We start from the raw sequence: 10,920 nt of genomic DNA, 5'->3' as shown, positions 1-10,920 counted from the left end.
ACTGTATATATATGTATATATATATATATATATATATGTGTGTGTGTGTATATATATATATATATAATTAAATTAGTAGTCTCTTTTGAGAAAAGAGTATCAATTGTACATAGTTGTTTTTTCTTAACCACAAACTATGGATTATTCCATTTTTTTTTGTTAGTTGGAGAGTAGAACATATGTTTTACCCTTTTTTGTGTTTCCCCATTCTTTATTTTCATGGATATGGCCTCGCTTTCCTGTTTGTCTATTTGTATGGATCAGGCTATAGTTGGAGAGTATCACATTGCGTCTAACATGAGGTGGCTGAAGGGGAGACGCTCATAATGATGGATAGGACCAGAAGAATTTCACGCCCACAATCCATTTAATTAAAGTTCAGCTAAGTGATGGACACGATAGGTTGGCAAGCATGGTTATCGTATGGACATGAACCTAATTGCGTGCAGACAAACTCAGCTTGCAGATCAAAATAAATGCTACAAATACTCCTCTTCATTTAATTTTTAGAAGAAGATTTTTCAGAGCACAGAGATTGCATCATTACTATCCTCCATTTTTTCTTCAACTACCAGAAGCTCAAACCACGTAAGGAAGAAGCTCGCCTTGTGAACTTTGTTCATCGCTGGCCCTCGACACCTGATGTTTGATCTTGTTTCGACATAACCACATAACAATTAATATTAGATCATTGTTGGCACTCTTCTCGCTTGCTCAACAAGGTTAACTCTCCATAACAAGTTCATTCTTCATCTCAAGGACCTTTGGAGAGGCTCATTTCAATTTCACGTGGTTGTCCAAAGAACAGTGCTATATCATACATATGGTCAACGAAGCCGATATCTAGTCTCTTTAGGAACAGCTTCTCAGAGACAAAATTATAATTAAAGACACTGTAATATCATTTATTATTTTCTCAAGAGATTAATAAAAGAGAACGACTCTAACATTGTCTTGAATCTTTGTGAATCTTTTGACAAAAAAACATCTATGTTTTGAGAAGATGTCAGTATACAGCTTGTTTGAGCTTTATTGTTATTTAATAATAAGATGTGCATGCTTACCAAGAAAAACCATAATATTGATCCAACATTTAGTAGATTGATATATTTCAATTCCATTTATACGTATGTGTTTTGACAACAACCTCTAAACTGAGCTAGGATCAATCTTAGCCCTGTTTTGTTTTTAGACCAATATAGAAACAAACTAAGGGATAGTGGTCCAAGAGAGCCCTAATTTAAGGGCTCATTTTCTACTTAATAGAAATTAGATAAGTTCTAGCCTTTTTTTTGCGAGGAAAAATTATTCAAAACTAGGCCAAGATCAATTCTACCTAGTTTCAAGAGATTACGAAAACAAAGATAGATAAGATAGTAGGCATAATAAAGAGGGGGAAAAAAAACTGAATACTTCCCGTTTAAAGTTCTTCTAAATATCCACAAACAATATATAATTCTTAATAAAATTTTAAAGGGATCGATCTCCTTGCGTTACAATGGTTCCATCACTTGTTTACCATAAAATAACACACAAAAAGAGAATGTCTCAAAAGTTGCTAAGCGTTCTATAAACCAATTATCATCCACTTACCTATAATAAAAAACAATTATACTAGGGAAGTGTTTGGTAGATTGCAACTGTAGTTGCACTAAAACTATCACTTGCATGCCTTTGAGATGTTGCAACTGCTCTTGCATGCAACTATAGATGCAATTGTTTGGTTCAGTTATTGTTGATGTACTAGTGATCACATAGTCAATATGTGTCCGTGTTTGGATGACTTTGTTGAGGAGTGATGAGAGACCACTTTCTTTCCCGACTTTATGTCTGGTTCTTGAATTGAGAATCTAAAAAATCTGTACATATAGATATTCGTAAGAGGACAGGGCTTGGTTCCCCAGTTGTACCTCCGACGATCAAGTTAGCAGATGAAATTGAGTGGGGGTAAATAAGAACTGTGTGAGTTCTTATGTGTGTGCAGTATGATTTGCAATTTTAGAGAATTTAGATTAGAATCCAAAAAATCTGGATCAGGGATCAGATCCTCGGTCCCCGCAATAACAGAATATTACCCGTACTTATACCTAGGGTATAAGGGTAGATTAATCACTTCAGCTGAGCACTGAGAGGCGGTGGTGAAGTGTGGGCTGGCAGGTGCGTCAGCACCTGCTTTATAGGTATCAGCTAGTGATTAGGGGATAGATCACTTCAGCATTAAATGAGAAGTGAGCAGTGGCAGGACGGTGGCCCACGTGGTCCGATGAGTCATGAAAACTATTAAGGCTAGAGGCATGATGCGCCCGGCGTGTATTAAATGCGATGCGGACACATAGTCAGAGAGAGAGAGAGAGAGACTCGAGGCAAAAACAGCCCTTTAGCTTCACCGAGAAGTAACGCCCATCGAGTTGTACTCGTGAAGCGTCTGGCAAGTGATCGAGTGGATTCAGTAAGTCAACTTCGACAAAGTGGGGCGACAAATATTGCCTTTCGAGTCAACATGAGGGGGTGTTAACTCGACAGGTTGGCTGAGTTGTCATATCTACAATTCTCGGGACGCAAAGTTGATTGAGGCATAGTATGCAAAAGTATACTTATCTGTTTCTCGGTACTAAGTTGCATTCGGGCAAATGGGAACACCATAATTGTTGGCCCCTTTCACTTGGTGTCGGCTTTTGTCGAGTCCGAGTGAAATACAATATAAAATTGCTTTGGACGGACGTGGGTGTTTTGAATGAGAACTGAAAACTCACTTCAGAAGCGACATGGCTGACATCATCATACGTCCTCTTTACTACTACAGCTCTGCTTTCTTAGCAGATTGCAGGCTATTCGAGGTGAGTGAGCTGCTCTTCGATCTTAGAGAGGACGCTTCGGCTTCTGGGAATTAACCCTGGCCGTTGGACAAGCTGGATCCAATGGTTTGAATTTCGGAAGTTGAAAAGTCTACTGTCTATATATAGGAATAAAGCCATAAGAGTGGCGGCTGCTATCTTTTCAAATTCTATCAAGAACTCAAAAATTCTTCTCCGATCATCTATTTCGGCGATCACCTCTGCAACCACCAATGACATCTGATCCTGTTGATCGTCGAGCTCTATTAGCGGTGATTCACTCCAAGGTGACTCTGGCTTAGAAGAGAGAGATCTGTAACAAGTTTGATGTCCCTGAGGACTATGGGCTGCTGGCTCTGACGAGGTTAGAAGCCATATTCGACCATGGACTGGAGAGAGGCCCACTCTACTTGAGGCATCTGGAATTTGGTCTCCAGTTTCCTCTATATGCCTTCCTCAAGCAAGTATTCACTGAGATAGGGGTATCGTCGGTGCAGATGAAGCCGAACGCCATCGCTATCCTGGTGGGGTTCGTCGTAATCTGTAACTGGCTAGGGATAATACCATCCATGCGGGTCTTGGGCTGGTTGGTGGTGGTGAAGGTAAACCAGAATGAGCCCCACTTCCACTTTCAGATGGTAGGGAAGCTTAGGCTTCTCACTAGACTCCCTTACTTGCATAAAAACTGGATGGAGAGGTTTGTTTGGATTGTGAGGGACGACCTGGAGTTAGGCTGCTCTAACTAACCCGAGATAAGGAGGAAGGCGCTTGCGGGAGGTGAGCTGTGTATGAATGAAAGGGTGGCACTTGACTTGATCAAGTTGTATACGGACTCTTGTTGAGTCGACCACCTTCTCGACAAGTCGGTCTTATGAGTTGCTGGCGTTTCGATCGTGCCAGCTAGGATCATGATAGAGCTTCAGCCCTCATCATAGGGAGGTCAAAAGCAGCACTGGTGCCTAGTGTTTCATAGGCTGTTCCTTAGGAGGAATCATCTGCTAGGTATGCGAAGTGTCTTCATCGGGACATTCCTCCAACGAAGGTTGAGGTAGGCGAGGAGGAGGAAGCCCCCACCATTGTCCATAGACGGAGTCGGCGGTCTCGTCTAGGAAATATGAGGAACAGAAGGTACAGGCAGTGGCCGAGAGGATTGAGACAGAGGTCATCCATCTAGATGAGTTTTCTCTAGGTGAATTAGCCGGGGCTCCTCAAGGAGAGGGAGCCGAGACTAGAGCTAGTGTTGGCGAAGCGAAGACGTCAACTCATCACAGCGAGACGTCCCGCCATGGAAAGGAGCCGACCAAGGAGGAACCTGAGCCTTCCTCAGGACTAGAGTATCCCTTCTCCTATCGTGTTAATGAAATTGGCGAAGAAGATAGGAAGAAGATGAGGACATACCTCATTGGGACATCAGAGGATGGCCGTTGATATGTGCGGGAGCCCGACCCTAAGCACCATTTTGAAGCTGCTCATCATCTTGATGTTAGGGGGACTATCCTCAGCTCTTGCATGAGCCAGTCGAGGGCAGTTGAGCAATTTTACCTTTCTCGAGATGATGAGTACTTAAAGAGGGTCCCTAATGTCGGTCTCCATTTGAGCCTTTAGAGCTATTTAGCCCGAGGTTCTCTGCTAGAGCAAGAGATATTCGGTTTGATGGAGCACATCCGTACCTTATATCTTAAACTCCAATGGGAGGTCGAATCCCTAAGGGCTGACAGAAGGGTTGACTCAAAGCGGGCTACTGAGTGGCTAGCCCAAGAAGCCTCCGAGGTTGAGAAGCTTAGGAAAGAGCTAGAGGAGAGCCAAAGGAAGGCCGTGAGACTTGGTGAGGCTCTTCAGGAGAGGGACCGCGCTAGGGCGTAGGTCGGGATGGAGAAGATGGTGGCAATGCATGCACAATGTCAATTGTTTGAGAAACATGCAAACCTCACCAAGCTTCAAGGGGAGGTCGTCCACCTCAAGTCCGAGGCTTATCTCCAGGAGGTCATCGATGAATATCTCTAGAGCTTAATCGGAAAGACCAAAGTGGTAATAGCTTGCAAGGCCGGGTACGACTATCTGTTGGTGTAACTCCCAGCTGAGATGAGGAACCTACCCGATCGCTTCCACTACCCTCCTATCGTGGCTAATTGTTTGGACGAGTTGGTAGAGGTGGAAGCGCTTGGGGAGGATGCGATCTAGGTGATGAAGGGGGAGACTCGGACGAAGGGGGAGACTACTCGATCCCTCTGCCGACTACACCCAGAGGATCCCCACCTACGACTCCAGAAGCTAGAATGAAATTCTCTTAGCCTCCTAGGACCTTCCTGCCACTTGGTTTTTGTATTGTATGAATGTATACTCTGTATCTTGTAAATATCCCTTATAGATCAATAAAGAAATATTTTTTACTTTGAACTTTATTTTCTATGTTGCACAATTTTAGTGTGTATGCTAAATGATTTGGCTTCAATATAGACTTGTAAACTTAAACCGTTGACTCGAGAGAACTCGTCTTTTCCTGAGAGGAGACATCTCAACTTCAAACTATCACTTTTGATGCATTAGTTTTTTGTCCAAGTATTGAACCAATCTGGTCGATTGCTCTGTTAATCAATGTTTGAGCTTTTTTAGACGAGTGTCTAGAAAATATGCTCTATGAAATCTTTTGTCAACTATTTAGGGTCGACTAAAAATCGGTCGACTGCTCACCAAAAAAGCATCGTTTAGTGAGCTTCAGAGGCCTTTATTAGGTAGGTGAAATATCACTGTTGGAAATGATGTGATGACGTTGTTAGATGTTAGAGAATTATGGTGTCGCTTTGATTTTAGAGCGAAGAGTTACGGAGTAAAGAGGAGCGACGCTTTGAGTTTTGAGCGAACTGTTTGAGATTTCAAGGTGAATCTCACCTGTTCATTTTAAAACAAGATAACCGTCCAAATTAATCCATGTGTCCCTCTAAAATACTATAAATAACTTATTGGGGTAAAGAAGAATTTTTTAATAACTCTTGCTCTAAAATCTTCGACACTTATCTCTCTCAACCTTCAGAAGTCTTCTCACAAAAAAAAAATCCTCCAATAGCTTTTTAGACTTCCACCACCGATCGGAATGAGGAGAGGATCGCTCTTCTCCATATATTCTCTCTAAGGTCTGCATTAGGGAGCTCGAGCAATATTATGATCTCTATGACATCCCCAAGGCCTTCACACCAGCGACGCCAAGTAGGGACGAGCCGATGTATCGTCATGGTGAAAACTAAGCGCCGCTGTACCTTGCTCATCTTGAGTATGGTCTATGGCTACTTCTCCATCCCTTCATTAGGGATGCATGCATTACTCTGGGGATTTCCCCCTCTCAATTTACCCCAAACACCATTGGGACTCTAGTGAGCTTTGTTGTCATTTGTCACCGGGTCGGTATCTTGCCGACCATGCAACTGCTTGGGCATCTGTTTGGCATCAAGTTGACTAGGAGGGACCCGCACTACTTCTTCCACTATAATGGAAGTTTTAAGTTTGTCTCGGACGCTCCGGAGTCCAACAGGGACTGGAAGGAGCACTTTGTGTGGGTGTTTAGGGCTAACAGCATTCTCGCTTGCCCCAATTGGTCTAAAGTGACAAAGGACACACTGGTTTCCTACGTCCTTGATCATAAGGAGAGGCGACAACTAGAGAAGATCTATTCCTACGCTGGGTCCCAGGAGAAAGACAATCCCTTCGAGATAGCATCACTCCGGGTAGCGAGCGTGTCCATGATTTTGTCCTCCACAGCCAACATGGTGAGGGCAAGTCTGCTGGATCTCCCTCTTGAAAAAACGATAAGAGGAATTCGAGGGGGGAAGAGTCGGGCTCGACTTTGTATCCCTAGAAGAGGTTGAGGGGAGAGCTTTCCCTTAAGGAGATTGCCGGTTTGAAGTCCAAGGTAGCCGAGGTTGTAGCCCAACTGGCAAGGCAGAAAGTGAGGCCGAAGAAGGTGAAGGACAAGGACCAATGCCCTAGCAGGTTAGCAAGGCAGGTCCAAGTCGACTCGACTGAGGATCAATGATCAACTGAAGAGAAGCAGTCGGCTGTGGATGCTGATCAGCTAGATCAAGTCATCATCATTTATGACTCCTCCCCTCCTAGAGTAGAGGGGGTGGCCCCAACTATTAAAGCTGTAGAAGTTGGGGCCCCTATTAAAGAGACAATCGGGCCAAGTTCTATGGCCGAGCTGTCCCGCTAGCCAGGCAAGGAGCCTATCGGGAATATCGGAGGTGCTAAAGAGGCGACAACACCTCCACGAGAATCTAAGGGCAATGTCATCGACGAGGTGCAGAGAAGGTTCTGGCCATTCCGCCATGGGACTCAAGAACTTACTCGCCGGTCTTGGGAGAGGGCAGTGTTAGGTCTCATGTTATGAGCCTATTGTCTAATCTAGTTTTGATGATTAATAAACAATTCCTAACATTATTTTTGAGTATTTGCATTTACTTGTTAGGTATCCAACACAAACATCATCCGTTGGAGGTTAAATGGACTTGAACGTAAACGATGATATTCATGGAGGTTGGAGGAAATCAGAATGAAGCACGATGCCATTCAAGTCAAAGATTCTCTATTGCGTTTCATCATTGCTCCCAAGGTCAAGCTTCACGAAGATTTCTAAGCTTGGTATTTGTAGTTTAGGTTGTTTACTTTATGTGTTATACTTAAAGCTCAAACTATGCACATACACATCATTTTGATATATCGCGTTCGTTGTTTGTTTCACTTTACTAAAGGATTTTTTAATATCTTTGTAAATACGTTTATCCATAAAAATATAACTATTAGTTTCAAAAATAGTTTTATTTCAAGAATGCAATAAATATGAAACTAGTTTTAACGATTAACACAATTGTTTCGCCACATTATACATCTATTTTCGAAGACAACGTGTTTGAAATGATTTCATTAGAATCATGTGTATAATAATTTTATATTTTTGTCAATTTTATAAATCGATGAAATTATATTTAAACTTTTCGTATTTTGGACCATTTTACAAAAATAATGAGTGTTCACAAATGGGAAATGATATTTTTTATAACATGTTCATGTTCATATATATAAACATTTTTCAAAGTTTTACTTTTTTGGAGTTGTTTTACTATTTTAAAATGAATTTAGAAAATTATCTTTTCAGATATCTTCAAGTACCTGTTGTATCAGTTTTTTAGTTGACCGAATGCTTGGATCGGTTGACCGAATAGTCATTTTAGTCGACCGATGAAACTTTTCAGTCGACTTGCTAGTAGCAGTTTTTACAGCATTAGTTTTGTCAGCCGATCAGTCGACCGACCAATAGAGTCAATCGACTGAATAGTACTTTCAGTCGACTGATCTTGGTTTTCAGTCGAACGAGTCATGGCTATTTATTTTCTTTACAGTAATGCCTAGTTTATCAGTTGACCGATATATTCAACTAGTCGACTGATCATGCCTTTTTCTGTAATGGCTAGTTTTTGTTTGATCTATTTTGAGAGGCTATAAATAGCCCTCAAGACTTATTTTTCAGCCAAGAAAAATAAGAGAAGTTCCACCCGTTTGTTTTTAAGTTTCTAAAAGATCAAGTGTGTTTGTTTATGTGAAAAGAGTTTCACAAAGAGAAGGATCTCAATTTTGTTTTTGAGGCGCTCAAATCTCTATCTCTCCTTTCTTTTGAGAAGTTTTCTAAATCCTTCTTTTAGCTAATTTATATTTTGATTCTTATATATATATTATATCATATTTACTTATGTTTATATTTGTTTTACTCATTGTTCCACACACAAACTCTTGAGCTTTAGTATTTCACAATAAGTATTTTTGGGTTGTGAAAGTGATTCGTTGAGAGAGCTTTACAATTCATTCTCACTTGTTTACAGAACAAAATCTTTATTCGCACTTATCGTTAAACACATTGTAATATATAAGGATACTTAGAAGAGTGTTTAGGTAGAGACCGGGGTCAATTCCAAGAGGAGTGGGTTGGTTGTAAATCCTAGGGAGAGATTGTAATTCCAAACACTTGAGGAAGGTGACACGGGTAGTCCAACACTTAGAGAAGTGTAGCTTGTTAGATTGACATCGTGTGAGTTGTAAAAGTTAACGGTGATCTCTGAAAAATTGTTTGTGTAGATATTGAGATATAGTGGAGATCTAATCTAGGTGAGGAGCAGAGACGTAGGTCGAGAGTTGACCGAACTCCGTGATCATATCATGTGTTTACGATTGTCTTTTGCGCACTATCTCTCTTTACATCTTGTGCTTGTTTATATTGCCTATTGTCTCTTGCTTATCCTTGTTTATCTTATTGTATATTATAGTACTATGATATTATATTATAAGTTTTAATTTAGCATCGAATTTGGATTAGAATAGCAATTACCCTATTCACCCCTCTCTAGGTACTTTCATTTGGTATCAGAGCGTGGTGCTCTTGATTTGTGGCTTAATCGCCTAGAGTCAAATATCCTCGCTGTGTAATTTTCTAATCTAGTTTTTGTAATTTTTATCTTGCTTGCATAATTTTCATGGATATACACGGTGCACCTAGTTTAAGCTATGTTATAGATATTGCTCCTTTATTCATTGATTTCCCTTATGCTCAATGGATGTTTAGATTTAAACTATTTGTTAGATCCAAACATGTCAATTTATAGAAAGTAAATGATTGTGCTTATATTATGCCCACATTGGAGAAATCCAAATGGAGCAAGGATGATAAAAGGATGTTTACTATGAACAAGTTGTTGTTAGAATTTTTACTTAAAGCTTTTGATCCATCTATTTCTAACAAACTTGCTTCATTTGATAGTGCTTATACATTATGGAAACATATAGAAGCACATCATAGAAACTTGGAGGAAATCCAACGCATTCCGATGAATTGCGCTTCAAGTGCGATTGTTGATAACATCAGAGCATCTTCATGCACACGGCCACTAGGCGATTGCCCTAGTGAGGTATACGAGTTCGAATCAGAAAATGAATTATCTATAGATGAACTCACATGTGCTTATGAAATATTAATGAATGCCTATAACAAATTGCATCAAAATTTTATGAGTTTTAAAAGCAAGCATGTAGAATCAAAATCCGATCATGATTTGCTAGCATGTAAATTTGATATCATTGCTAAAGAGAATGTAATTCTTAAAGATAATAACGATAAATTAAAATTGGATATTGCTAGCTTATCTCATAAAAAGAATGATGTCATGTTTGAAGTGGAAGCTATTAGAAATGAATTTAATTCATTATAAAATGATCATATATCCTCTACTTCTATTTTCAATGCAAATGTGCCAAATAATGAGTTGAATAATATAAAAAGTCATACTTTATCTTTAGATTCAATTTTAAATATATGCATTGACAATTATAAGAAACTTATGGACAAGTGTGCTAAGTCATGTGCTAATTCTTCCAAACCACACATACACTATACACACATGTATGATGAAATTTACAAATGCTCTATTTGCGGACATAAAGGCCATCTTACTAAATTTTACTATTATGCACGAAAATCTACAAATTTGCTCCTTGTGCATCCCATCAAGTCTCTTCACCATACAAACACACACATGCACCTATTGTTCATCATAAGCATGTTGATGTGTTGAAATGCAAGTTTGTAGTAGGTTTGGTCATTTAGCAAAATTTTATTTTGATTTGCTAAAAACATTAAAATCACAAAATATTTCAAAAAGACCAACTTTGTTTAGAAATGTTTCTCGTGCACAATTAAATGGTCAACAAAAATAAGTGTATCCATTCATTGCACTTATTGCAATAGGATGGGTCATTTGCGAAATTATTATTATGACCGGACTCGTGCACTAAATGCGCCCAAATGGGGTCATAACCCAAGGGCTTTTGATTATATTGATAGGGGTCATGTCTTTAAACTCTCTGGCACCAAGAGTGTTTGGGTGCCAAAACATGTTTGAATTTTAAAATTAAATTTTTTGTTTGTGTTTTCGTTTGCATGTTTTTAAAAAGTGATATTTGTTTAGATTTCATAAACAAATTGTGAATAATTGTATAAAACTTTTAAAAGAAGATATTTTTATTATTATATCTAGAAGAGTTCTTGGTA

General features: G+C 39.7%; 1 long non-coding RNA gene across 1 annotated transcript in view; it reads left to right on the top strand.

Moving 5' to 3' along the window:
• Nucleotides 1-703, top strand: part of LOC109842951 — a 15,504-nt gene extending 14,801 nt beyond the window's left edge. Inside the window, exon 2 of the long non-coding RNA XR_002247454.1 lies at nucleotides 265-703. This is a non-coding gene — a long non-coding RNA (uncharacterized LOC109842951). The remainder of the gene's footprint in view (nucleotides 1-264) is intronic.

The sequence above is a fragment of the Asparagus officinalis genome, chromosome 5 (genome assembly GCF_001876935.1).
Source record: "Asparagus officinalis chromosome 5, Aspof.V1, whole genome shotgun sequence".
Lineage (NCBI taxonomy): Eukaryota > Viridiplantae > Streptophyta > Magnoliopsida > Asparagales > Asparagaceae > Asparagus > Asparagus officinalis.
The sequence above is the reverse complement of the archived record's forward strand: the minus strand, read 5'-3'. Positions and strand labels throughout refer to the sequence as shown.